This window comes from Mirounga leonina, unplaced genomic scaffold, assembly GCF_011800145.1.
Source record: "Mirounga leonina isolate KUSES-001 unplaced genomic scaffold, KU_Mleo_1.0 Mir_53, whole genome shotgun sequence".
In the NCBI taxonomy this organism is placed as follows: Eukaryota; Metazoa; Chordata; class Mammalia; order Carnivora; family Phocidae; genus Mirounga; species Mirounga leonina.
In genome coordinates, this window is record NW_023270807.1 from 78,923,203 (window position 1) to 78,935,203 (window position 12,001).

The window sequence follows — 12,001 nt, forward strand, 5'->3', positions numbered from 1 at the left end:
TGAAGGGATGACCGAAGTAGTAAGAGTTAAGGAGCATTTTTAAAGATTCTTTTCCCCACCAAAAAATGTTCTCATTATCTGGTGACTGAGATTCTCCAATTAGAAGTTATTCCTTTGTCTTAGTGTTTCTGCCCTTGTAAATACTCATGAGGTAAATAGCATATTGAACTTATTGTACACTTACACCATAATGTAAAGAAAGTCCTGAAAGCACTTTCTGACATTCTGGTAGAAGTGAGAGAGAAAAAGCCTGGGTACACTAATCAAAAAGCATCAACACAAGTGTCTATAAACAAATGGATGGATAAAGAAGATGTGGTATATATATACCACACACACACACACACACACACACACACACACACACACACTGAATATTACTCAGTCATAAAAAAGATGAGATCTTGCCATATGCAACAACATGGATGGACTTAGAGGGTGTTATGCTGAGTGAAATAAGTCAAAGAAAGAAGATACCATATGATTTCACTTACATGTGGAAACTAAAAAACCAACGGAATAAACAAACGAAAAGCAGAAACAGACCCATAAATAATACAGAGAACAAACTGATAGTTGCCAGAGGGAAGGGGGATATGAGATGGGCAAAATGGGTGAAGGGGAGTGTGAGATACAGGCTTCCAGTTATGGAATGAATAAGTCATATGGATACAAGGTATGGTCAATGGTACTGTCATAGTGTTGTATGGTGACAGATGGTAGCCATACTTGTGGTGAGCACAGCATAAGGTATGGATTTGTGGAATCACTATGTTGGGCACCTGAAACTAATGTAACATTGCGTGTCAACTATACTTCAATTAAAAAAAAAAAAGAGTATCAAGAACTAAGTGCCTGGATACAATTCTCATTCTACCAACTTCCTAGCTATGCGTCCTTGGACAAATCCCTTAGCCTTATTGTGCCTCAGTTTTTGTATCTATAAAAGGGAAATAATAAATGTAACTACCTCAAAGGGTTGTGAGAATTAAATGAGTTAAAACAGCAAAATATTTTGACAAGGAAATGACATGAAGTAGAGCACTGAATAACTATTAGCTATTTCTAGTACTAAGGTCATACTTTTGCTATTGAGCAGGCCTAGCCATACCTAGACATTAAATATTAAGTTGAAGAAAATGAAGAAGAAAAAAGTGAGTAAAACAGGATTATACAAGTATAACTAATAATACAGTCATATTAATGTAATATTTTTCCATCACATTCATCTCCAACCCAGCCTGGGATATGGGTTTCTATGAACTCTTTGTATATATTTTCATTCCTTGTATTACCACCTTACTTTATAACTACCTGTCCTTGTGTCTATTACCACTCTCACCTCTTCATTGTAAGGTACTCAACAGTAAACTATTCCATCTTATTCATCCTTATCTCCCCTTTCCATCCACCCATTCATTTATTTCTCCATTCATTAAACAAATATTATGTGCATTTCATCAGTGGTTTTTTTTTTTGAAATAAAACAAGAAACAAAATTTCTGTTCTCTTGGAGCTTATGTGTTGCCAATTTACACAGCAATAATAAAACAAATATCCAGCATATTATCCAATGAAAGGTATTATAACGAATTACCCAGTGCTGAGCTCAGAGTTGGTTTTCAGTAAATAATTTTTGAATTAATGCATTTATGCAAAAGACAAAAAAAGAGCCAAAAGGCAAATAAAAGACATTTTCATTGTTCTTTCTGCTCAATTCAAAATGGAAGAGCTGTATAGGACACAGATGACTGGGACAGGAGATACTTTTTTTGTCTTCTGCAGCTCAGCCATTCAGAGGTTGAGCAAAGTAAAGCCAACACAGTAGAGCTAGAGAACCATGGAAGTCATTTAAAGGCGAACATTATCTTTTTATGTATGTTACCTTGGTGCTGCTTGATGTGAATTTTCATTCTCACGCATTTTTCACTCCTTTAGTGATAGAAAGATGCCATCATACCAGCAAAATAGAAGCTTAAGCTTTTCAGTGAGTGTCTGTGTTAATTATTATTATCATTATCACTATCATCATCATTATTACAACAGACAAGTATTATCTACCCATTTTAAGTCACCATGGTACCATTGTCACTCTGTCATCCCCCAGGCTACTTCTCCTTTGTATATTATTGTTTTGAATACTTCTTTAAGATGAAATGAAAATGGCACGTCCACTTTCATATGCAATGATTTGCCACCTCAAAATCTCTTTGGTCAACTGAAGGAAAATATCCTCTACAATTGAGGATAGTTAAATAATATTAAATTGTTTCAAGATACTTTCAATCTCTTCTTATAAATACCTTGATCTATAGAGGCTTTTCACTTCTCCCTTAATGTCTGTCCTCTAAGAATGGCCTTAAAATCTGAAGACATTTTTTAAAACCGCAGTGCATGGGTCTCTATTCAAAAAAATGCTGTCTTGGTGATCACTGATTTGTAATATAGCTTGAAATTGGGCAACGTGATTCCCCCAGCTTTGTTTTTCTTTTTCAACATCTCCTTGGCGATTCGGGGTCTTTTCTGATTCCATACAAACTTTAGGATTGTTTGTTCCAGGACTTTGAAAAATGTCATTGGAATTTCGATCGGGATGGCATTGAAGGTATAGATTGTTCTGGGTAGCATAGACATTTTAACAATGTTTATTCTTCCGATCCATGAGCATGGAATATTTTTCCATCTTTTTGTGTCTTCTTCAATTTCTTTCATGAGTGTTTTGTAGTTCCTAGAGTATAGATCCTTTACCTCTTTGGTTAGGTTTATTCCGAGGTATCTTACGGTTTTTGGTGCTATTGTAAATGGAATCGTTTCTTTAATTTCTTGTTACAGATTTGACATTAGATTGTCTTATCCAAAGTAGTTTTTTTACATGTATATGCAAAGTAGATAACATTGGAAGAAGGAAAAAATCACTCTGAAGACTTTGTGCACCCCCATACTGCTTTGTTCTCCCTGTTGGGATGGTGGCTGGTTATGCTTTTTTGTCATCTTATTCATCCTTAAAATCCTGTCCAACTCCCTAAATCCATTCTCTATCATGACCATACTACCACTCCCCTGCAATTTCCTATCCACCCAATATTCCTTTTCACCAATGCACATTTTTACTCCCCCTTCTGATACCAGGTTTTGAAAGGAGAAAAAATATATTTCTTAACTCTGTACTCTTATTTAAAATCTCGTCCCTCTTCTCCTTGTTCTCACACTCACCATGTCTCCAGCTCACCTCTGACCTCCACACCTCCCCAGCAATTTCATCACTAACTTGGCCTGAGTCAGAGGAATGATTCATGGAATCATAAAATTCAGGGTGGAAGAGACCTTAAAGGTCAGCTAATTCAACCACTCAACTGAGTGGAAAAACCAGCTCTCATTTTCATTCTTTCTTCCCTGATTTTCCAAACGCAATTGCAAACATAAGAACAGTGTCTCTAGTTGTCACAGAACTTCCTGCTTTGTATATCCCTTCTCTCTGGGATAACTTAGGCAGAGTCCTGTCAATAGTAGACAATGGGTTACAGATGAGGAAACCTGCAATCCTCTGAATATTGAGTTGGCCACTCTTTCAAAAAGTTTGAACAAAAGGTGAGCATATTTATTTCACTTACTCCATTTATAACATGAAACAACTATTATTCCCAGAAGATATAAACAGATAATTAATCAAAAAAGATATAAAAATGGCCCATAAATATATTAAAATATAATAACTTCATTCATAGTAAATAAATGTCAATTAAGACTACAATGAGATAATATTTATCATATGGCAAAAAATTAAAGCAGGCACTCTCACACATTGCCAGTGGTATGTACAAAACATTTATGGACAGGGATGTGTGATATCTCACAAAATTACATATGTGTCTGCCTTTTGAGCCAGCAATTCCACTTGTAGGAATTTACCCTGAAAATACACCTCCAAAAATACAAAAATATATCTGTACAATATTATTTAGATTATTCATTGCTGTATTGTTTATAATTTTTAAATATTGGAAACCTTTATGCCCATTTATAGGAGAGCAGTTGAATAAACTCTGGTGCATACACACAATGGAATACCATGCAACTGTAAGAAAGAATAAGATCTATGAACCAATACAGATTGCTCTCCAGGATGTACTATTAAATAAAGAAAGAAAAATATATCTATATGAAGTTATTTTGGCAAGAAAAGAGAGAGATTTAGAAAATATACATGTATCTACTCATTTGTGCATAAAGAAACAGAGCAGGATAAAACAGAAACCAGTAAGACTGTTGAAAAGAATAAAACAAATGTGGGAAATCATACCACTTTTTATATAATCTTGACTTGTGGAAATGTTAATGCTTCATATACTCAAGAAAACAAGGATGAGGGGGGAAAACTGAAAAAATGAAATATAAACAGAAACAAACAAATGAGCCAAATGAGAGGGAGAACGAACTCAAATAACTTGTAAGTGGAATAGTTGGACTATATCCCTTCAAGCTAAAAACAAAAAGTGTTAACAATTACTGAAGTTCAATCAGTAGAGTTTTCTTTTTCTCATAGACATATAGATTGGCATTTCTGAAACTACTTTCTGCATATTCTAGTATTAAGCAAATAAGTCAATATACTATGGTCAATGGGAGCCAGTTTTCTTGCTGACAAAGAAGAGAATTGCAAATGTGGAAAGGAGAAAGGTCTGAATAATCCCTGTAGCTTTCCCAGCTCTGTCAGCTGAGATCTAAAAGCAATGACACCCCTTTTCCATTTATAAAACAAAACAGGTTTGGGACAGGGAAAGTACCACTTGGGTGGGAGAAAATAAGAATGATAGGGATATATCAAAAGGATAAAGAAGCCAGCTTGAAGGACTTCTCATTAGTCAAATCTTGGAAATCTGGACATCAAAATGATAAAGACAGTAACTTATATCCTATTGAATAAAATAAGAATCATGAGTCCATAGTGATATGCACACACACACACACACACATATATATATACACACACATATATATACATACATAACGTAGGAAGAGAAATCTCTTCTTTTTTTAATTTGTCAGAGAGAGAGAGCACAAGCAGGAGATGCTGCAGGCAGAGGGGGAAGCAGGCTCCCCACTGAGCAAGGAGCCTGATGCGGGACTTGATCCCAGGAATCTGGGATCATGACCTGAGCCAAAGGCAGATGCTTAACTGACTGAGCCACCAAGGCCTCCCAAGAAAGTCCTTCTTTTTTTTTAAAAAGCTTTTATTTATTTGAGAGAGAGAGAATGAGAGAGAGTGAGTACATGAGAGGGGGGAGGGTTAGAGGAAGAAGCAGGCTCCTAGCTGAGCAGGGAGCCCGATGCGGGACTTGATCCAGGGACTCCAGGATCATGAGCTGAGCCGAAGGCAGTCGCTTAACCAACTGAGCCACCCAGGCGCCCGAAAGCCCTTCTTTACAGTGCAAAAGCAACTAGTAAATATAGAAGAAATGATGTACAGGGAAAGTCACTGTTTAGCGACTGTCATTGAAATAATTGCTTCAGGCAAGTATCATCAATGGACAGTAAACTAGTATGTATCAATTTGAAGAGCCATCAGTTATCTATATAGTCTCAAAGTTTCTCCCTTAAGATATTTATTAATTACAATGAAAAAAAGTAGTAACGTTTTAGCGCAGAATGATGCACTGAAAAGGATACAGCACCTCTCCTAGGTTTTTCCTGCTGAAAATGTATAACCTGAATCTAATCATGAGGAAGCATCAGACAAATTCAAATTAAGGAACATTTTGTAATATAACTGGCTGTGCACTTCAAAATGTCAGTGTCATAAAATATGAAACAAAATTGAAGAACTATTCCAGGTGACAGGAGACTAAACAATGCAATGTGAGATCCAGCAGCTTTTTTTTTGTTGCTGTTCTGTTTGGTTGGTTGGTTGGTTGGTTGGTTGGTTGGTTGGTTGGTTGGTTGCTTTCTATAAAGAGAATTACTTGGACAATTTGAAAAATCTGTCTGTATATTAAGTAATAATTTATATCAATGTTAATTTCCTGACTTTGATGATTCTATTTGTTATGTAAGGAATCTCCTTGATTTTAGGGTGTACACTTGAAATATTTAGGGGTAAGTTGCATCATATCTGCAACTTTCAATGTTAATCTTTTTGAGAATCTTTTAGGTGAAGGGTATCTTTTGAAATCTTCTTGCAACTTTTCTATAAGTCTGAAAGTATGTTAAAATAAAAACATACAAGAAAAAAAACTATTATCCTTATGTGGTTGATGTCTCCATTACTTATTGAGCATCTATCATGTGCTCTCTCCTCTACTTCATCTTCTGTTCTATTCTACAGCATCTTCCACCCACTCATCCTGGTAACAAAATTGAGAGTTTGGGTAGAGTGGGCAACCTTTGATTCTCCTAACTCTCAGATGTGAAAAACAGATATATTTCCATTTTTGCTCAAAAATCCATCCTTCACACACAATAGTAGTTGTTATAGGTACATATGTTGCTCTCATTATGTCACCTACCAAAAGTGGCTGCAAGAATATGATGTGGGACATTTGGACCAATTCCAACCCTTTTCTATAAATCTGTTCTAAAGCAAGAATACTCAAACACCTATATAGTAGGTCCAAAGAAGCCTAGGGGAGACTAAAATAGGTACATTTGTACTTTTTAAAATTATCTATACACTTGAAGATGAGTTTGTGTAGTATATTTAAGTTGTGCAAATGTGTGTGACTCATGTGTTCATGTATTCATCAGAAGGCCTTTATGGAAAACTAGTACTTGCCAAGTTTTATGGGTACATTCTATAGATTCCAAAGCTAAAGGAAATGTTCCTGGCACAAAAACAGACACATAAATCAATGGAACAAAATAGAGAGCCCAGAAATGGACCCTCAACTCTATGGTCAACTCATCTTCGACAAAGCAGGAAAGAATGTCCAGTGGAACAAAGACAGTCTCTTCAACAAATGGTGTTGGGAAAATTGGACAGCCACATGCAGAAGAATGAAACTGGACCATTTGCTTACACCACACACAAAAATAGACCCAAAATGGTTCAAAGACCTCAATGTGAGACAGGAGTCCATCAAAATCCTAAAGGAGAACACAGGCAGCAACCTCTTCGACCTCAGCTGCAGCAACTTCTTCCTAGAAAAATCGCCAAAGGCAAGGGAAGCAAGGGCAAAAATGAACTATTGGGACTTCATCAAGATAAAAAGCTTTTGCACAGCAAAGGAAACAGTCAACAAAACCAAAAGACAACTGACAGAATGGGAGAAGATATTTGCAAATGACATAGCAGATAAAGGGCTAGTATCCAAAATCTATAAAGAGCTTATTAAACTCAACACCCAAAGAACAAATGATCCAATCAAGAAATGGGCAGAAGACATGAACAGACATTTTTCCAAAGAAGACATCCAAATGGCCAACAGACACACGAAAAAGTGCTCAACATCGCTCGGCATCAGGGAAATCCAAATCAAAACCTCAATGAGATACCACCTCACACCAGTCAGAATGGCTAAAATTAACAAGTCAGGAATCGACAGATGTTGGAGAGGATGCAGAGAAAGGGGAACCCTCCTACACTGTTGGTGGGAATGCAAGCTGGTGTAGCCACTCTGAAAAACAGTATGGAGGTTCCTCAAAAAGTTGAAAATAGAGCTATCATACGATCCAGCAATTGCACCACTGGGTATTTACCCCAAAGATACAAATGTAGTGATCTGAAGGGGTACGTGCATCCCGATGTTTATAGCAGCAATGTCCACAATAGCCAAACTGTGGAAAGAGCCAAGATGCCCATCAACAGATGAATGGATAAAGAAGATGTGGTATATATATACAATGGAATATTATGCAGCCATCAAAAAGAATGAAATCTTGCCATTTACAACGACGTGGATGAAACTGAAGGGTATTATGCTGAGCGAAATAAGTCAATCAGAGAAAGACATATATCATATGACCTCACTGATATGAGGAATTCTTAATCTCAGGAAACAAACTGAGGGTTGCTGAAGTGGTGGGGGGTGGGAGGGATGGGGTGGCTGGGTGATAGACATTGGGGAGGGTATGTGCTATGGTGAGCGCTGTGCATTGTGTAAGACTGTTGAATCACAGACCTGTACCTCTGAAACAAATAATACATTATATGTTAAAAAACAAAAACAAAAAAGAAGATAGCGGGAGGGGAAGAATGAAGGGGGGGAAATCAGAGGGGGAGACGAACCATGAGAGACTATGGACTCTGAGAAACAAACAGGGTTCTAGAGGGGAGGGGGGTGGGGGGATGGGTTAGCCTGGTGGTGGGTATTAAAGAGGGCACATTCTGCATGGAGCACTGGGTGTTCCAGCAAACAATGAATCATGGAACACTACATCAAAAACTAATGATGTAATGTATGGTGATCAACATAACATAATAATAAAAATAAATAAATAAAAATAAAGGAAATGTTCCTCTTCTGGAATAGTATTTTTAGGAAAGAACAATGTGGTAAGTGCTGTAATTGAAATATACACTATGTATTATGGGAAACCAAAGGAGAACACAATTAACTTCACAACAGTTGATATTAAATCACAGAAGCAAAAGTCAAAAAGCCATAAAAGACACCTGAGACACCTAACTGCTTTTGCTAGACTGACATCCTAAATCTTGTCAATGGTATTCCTGACCAGTGACCATAGAAAAGGCTGTAGTATCATCCCTTGCCTTGGAACTGACTCAGAGGCAGGAGCCAGGAAAAGGTGGGGCTACTGAGGCAGGGATAGAGTTGACCAGAGTGTCAGATCCCCTAGCCTTCCTCCTCTACCCATCCAGAGTGCCTCTACTTCCTATCTTTAAAATATAGACTTGCCACATAATATTTCATTTAACAAAAAGATAATGGTGCTAAAAAAATCCAACTGAGCATGAATTTTAGCACACAATTTCTCATATTGATGTGAGTGTGTGTGTGTGCGTGTGCGTTTCCAACTGATATGTAATCCTCTCAATACCAGGCATCTAGGTACACAAAAAGATTGCTCAAAGAGGCTGTGCTAACAACAGTTGGTTTCCATAAAAGGATAATTACTGCTGCCACATTCCTAAGAGTGAAATTCTGATACAACTTAAACATTCAGCAAATGGTTAGGTAAATGTTACACTGAGCCATATTATGAAAGGATTTTTTACAGAGGTAGATTTATATGTGCTCATATAGACGACTGTTCCAGATATATTGTCAAGTATACATACAATTTTATTAGCATTGCAATGCTAATGAAGTATGAATCTTGATTTACAAACTTAGATATGCAAGAAATGTAACTTTTAAAAAATAATAAACTTTCTGTTTTAACCTTACTTTTATGTGGTAATAGAAAATTAATTTCTGATATTGCATTTGAGTTCCAGGAAGGTTTATTTCGGCCAAGTTGTGGGTGAAAAGACAGCTCATCCCTGGTTTTGTCCTCTATCAGTTACTGGTATCCTAGGATCCATTCTTAACCTGTCTGGCCACCCATCTTCGGATCATGCCAATCATTTCTGTGTCTTTCCCTTCCTTAGTCTGTTCTCCCAGCTACTCCCATGCCCTTCCCATGAGTCATTCCATACATGCTAGGCTGTAGGAAATTCTGAGAGACTCTCCAAAGTCCAGTGGGTCTTATGTATCCATACAAGCAGTGTGTATTGGAGATTGTCTTAAGTCACAGGGAAAGTGGTAGAAAACTCACCCTTGTCATTGCCAGAAAGAGTGATTTATGGCTTTGTTCTTTTCCTAAGTTCCCAATTTGGCTTCATACTATTTCTTGTGTGGGCTTTTATTCCTGAATCTTGGCTAAACTCCTTAGGCTTAACCTATTGGCCTCAAAACAAAACAAAACAAAACAAAAAACAAAAACAAAAAACCCAAAACCTATTGGCCTCAAAAATATTGGGCAGTTGCATTTTCTGTCTATGTCCTCATTACTATAGTAATTGGTTATATACTCTTATTTGTAATAAACATGATGAGTACCCCTCCACTCAATGCCATTCATACAATCATAGGTACTATACTAAAAATCAACAGTAGAAGAAATACAAGAAGAGACCATCCCAGCATTAAGAAATATTGTTATTAGTGGGGCACCTGGGTGGCTCAGTTGGTTAAGCATCCAACTCTTGATTTCTGCTCAGGCCCTGATCTCAGGGTTGTGAGATCAAACCCTGCGTCCAGCTCCATGCTGGTATGGAGCCTGCTTAAGATTCTCTCCCTTTCCCTCTGCCCCTACCCCCTCTAAAAAAAAAAAGAGAGACGGGGCGCCTGAGTGGCTCAGCTGGTTAAGCAATTGCCTTCGGCTCAGGTCATGATCCTGGAGTCCCAGGATCGAGTCCCGCATCGGGCTCCCTGCTCAGCGGGGAGTCTGCTCCTCCCTCTGACCCTCCCCCCTCTCATGCTCTCTCTCTCATTCTTTCTCTCAAATAAATAAAATCTTTAAAAAAAAAGAGAGAGAGAGAAGAAAGAAGTATTACTACTAGTAAAGTAAACCAAATGTTCTTTCTTGCAGTCAAAGAACTTTATGCCAAAAACTAAATTGTATATAGACTAACACCAAGCATTTATTATAAATTTTTGATATAACCCTGACCATAATTTCGACTATCTTTTTTATTAACACCTGATATTGAAATGTAAAAAAAGCAAGTTGAACTTCTCTTAGATTAAGTTTTTTAATTTTATAAATGTTCTCAAATATTAGTTATTAATAGACAATAAATAAAATACTGTATTACTATAAAAAGCTAGCTACCCCCATTGACATTTCTTTTCCTCCCAGGACTTGCCACCACCCCTGCCTGAGCATCTACCTAGAAAGCAGGCACAACGTCTCTACCTTCAAATTCCCTAAGCCTGCTTTTGTCCTGTCACTTTACTACCAAGTTCACTTGAGTTGGGGAGGCAGGACAGAAGACCTTCTTTCTCAGGACCCCACAAGGAAAGATGTCTTATACAGTTTTGTAGTTTGAACACTCTAGAGAGATACTTGCTGTGGCATGAATAGGACTGAAATCTAGAAAGGCAAGACCCTTGGCATGGGGCCAAGGCTGCTGGAAGAAGGAAGGGCTTTTGTCTTTGTACAAAGGTGTTGCCAGATGTCTAAGCCACTGCCCCTAGGAAGGATCTACTCAACAAGGCACCTTATTGTAATTCATTCACCAAAATGTGCCCTTTTTCTAATTTTCAGAGAGAAGCAGCATAAGTTGCCAGAGGTCCTTTCTTCCTAAATCTCTCTCTTCTCCCAAGAGCTGAAATCTTTTGTTATCTACTCTTAAAAGCTCTAAGGCCTCTTCTGACTTATCATATATTCTTCCAAATCTCTTTTTATTCCCTGTGTCTTTCTCTTCCCTCAAGGACTAGAAACTCAAAATTAGAAACTCAAAAGTTCTTGACTTCCTTTTTTTAATGTATTCAGTTGGGTTATCTTTTCCTGAGGCAGTGAAGGCCGAATGTGCTAGCTGATGGAATGGGTGAAAGGCCAGGACCACCAGGAAATGCAGTGGAAAGAAAACCCCTCAGTTAATATTTCAAAATGTCATCTGCCATTGTGTGTGCATAGACTAGTTCTGGACGGCTACACACTTGTCTAAACTGTTAGCAGTAATTCCTCTCAGGAGTGAAATTTGGAGATGAGACCCATATTTTTTGCTATGTAAATTTCTGCATTTGCAGTGTTTTTACAGGAGCTTATGTGACTTCTGCACATTTTTTTTGAAAGGCAAACTTTTTTAAAACCGGAGGAAAAAGGCTCCAGTGTACTTTCAGTGATGGTATTCAGAATGACAATTTGTTTGTTCTTGCTTCTCATGAGTGTTTTGCAGTACATCCACCTCTCTATGTCAGAGTAAACTATTTTTAAGTTCTTACATACTGTTTGTAATTCTCACATTAATGTGAGTTGCGGAAATGGCAGTACTAATCGATGGAAATAACATGGACTAAAATGTACATAATTTACATAATTCAGTATGATTTACTTC

The 12,001-nt window shown here is 37.4% G+C and overlaps 1 pseudogene; it reads left to right on the plus strand.

The window, feature by feature from the left end:
- The first annotated feature begins 8,483 nt into the window (after window positions 1-8,483).
- LOC118001359 lies at window positions 8,484-10,556 on the plus strand (annotated as a pseudogene).
- The last annotated feature ends 1,445 nt before the right edge of the window (window positions 10,557-12,001 follow it).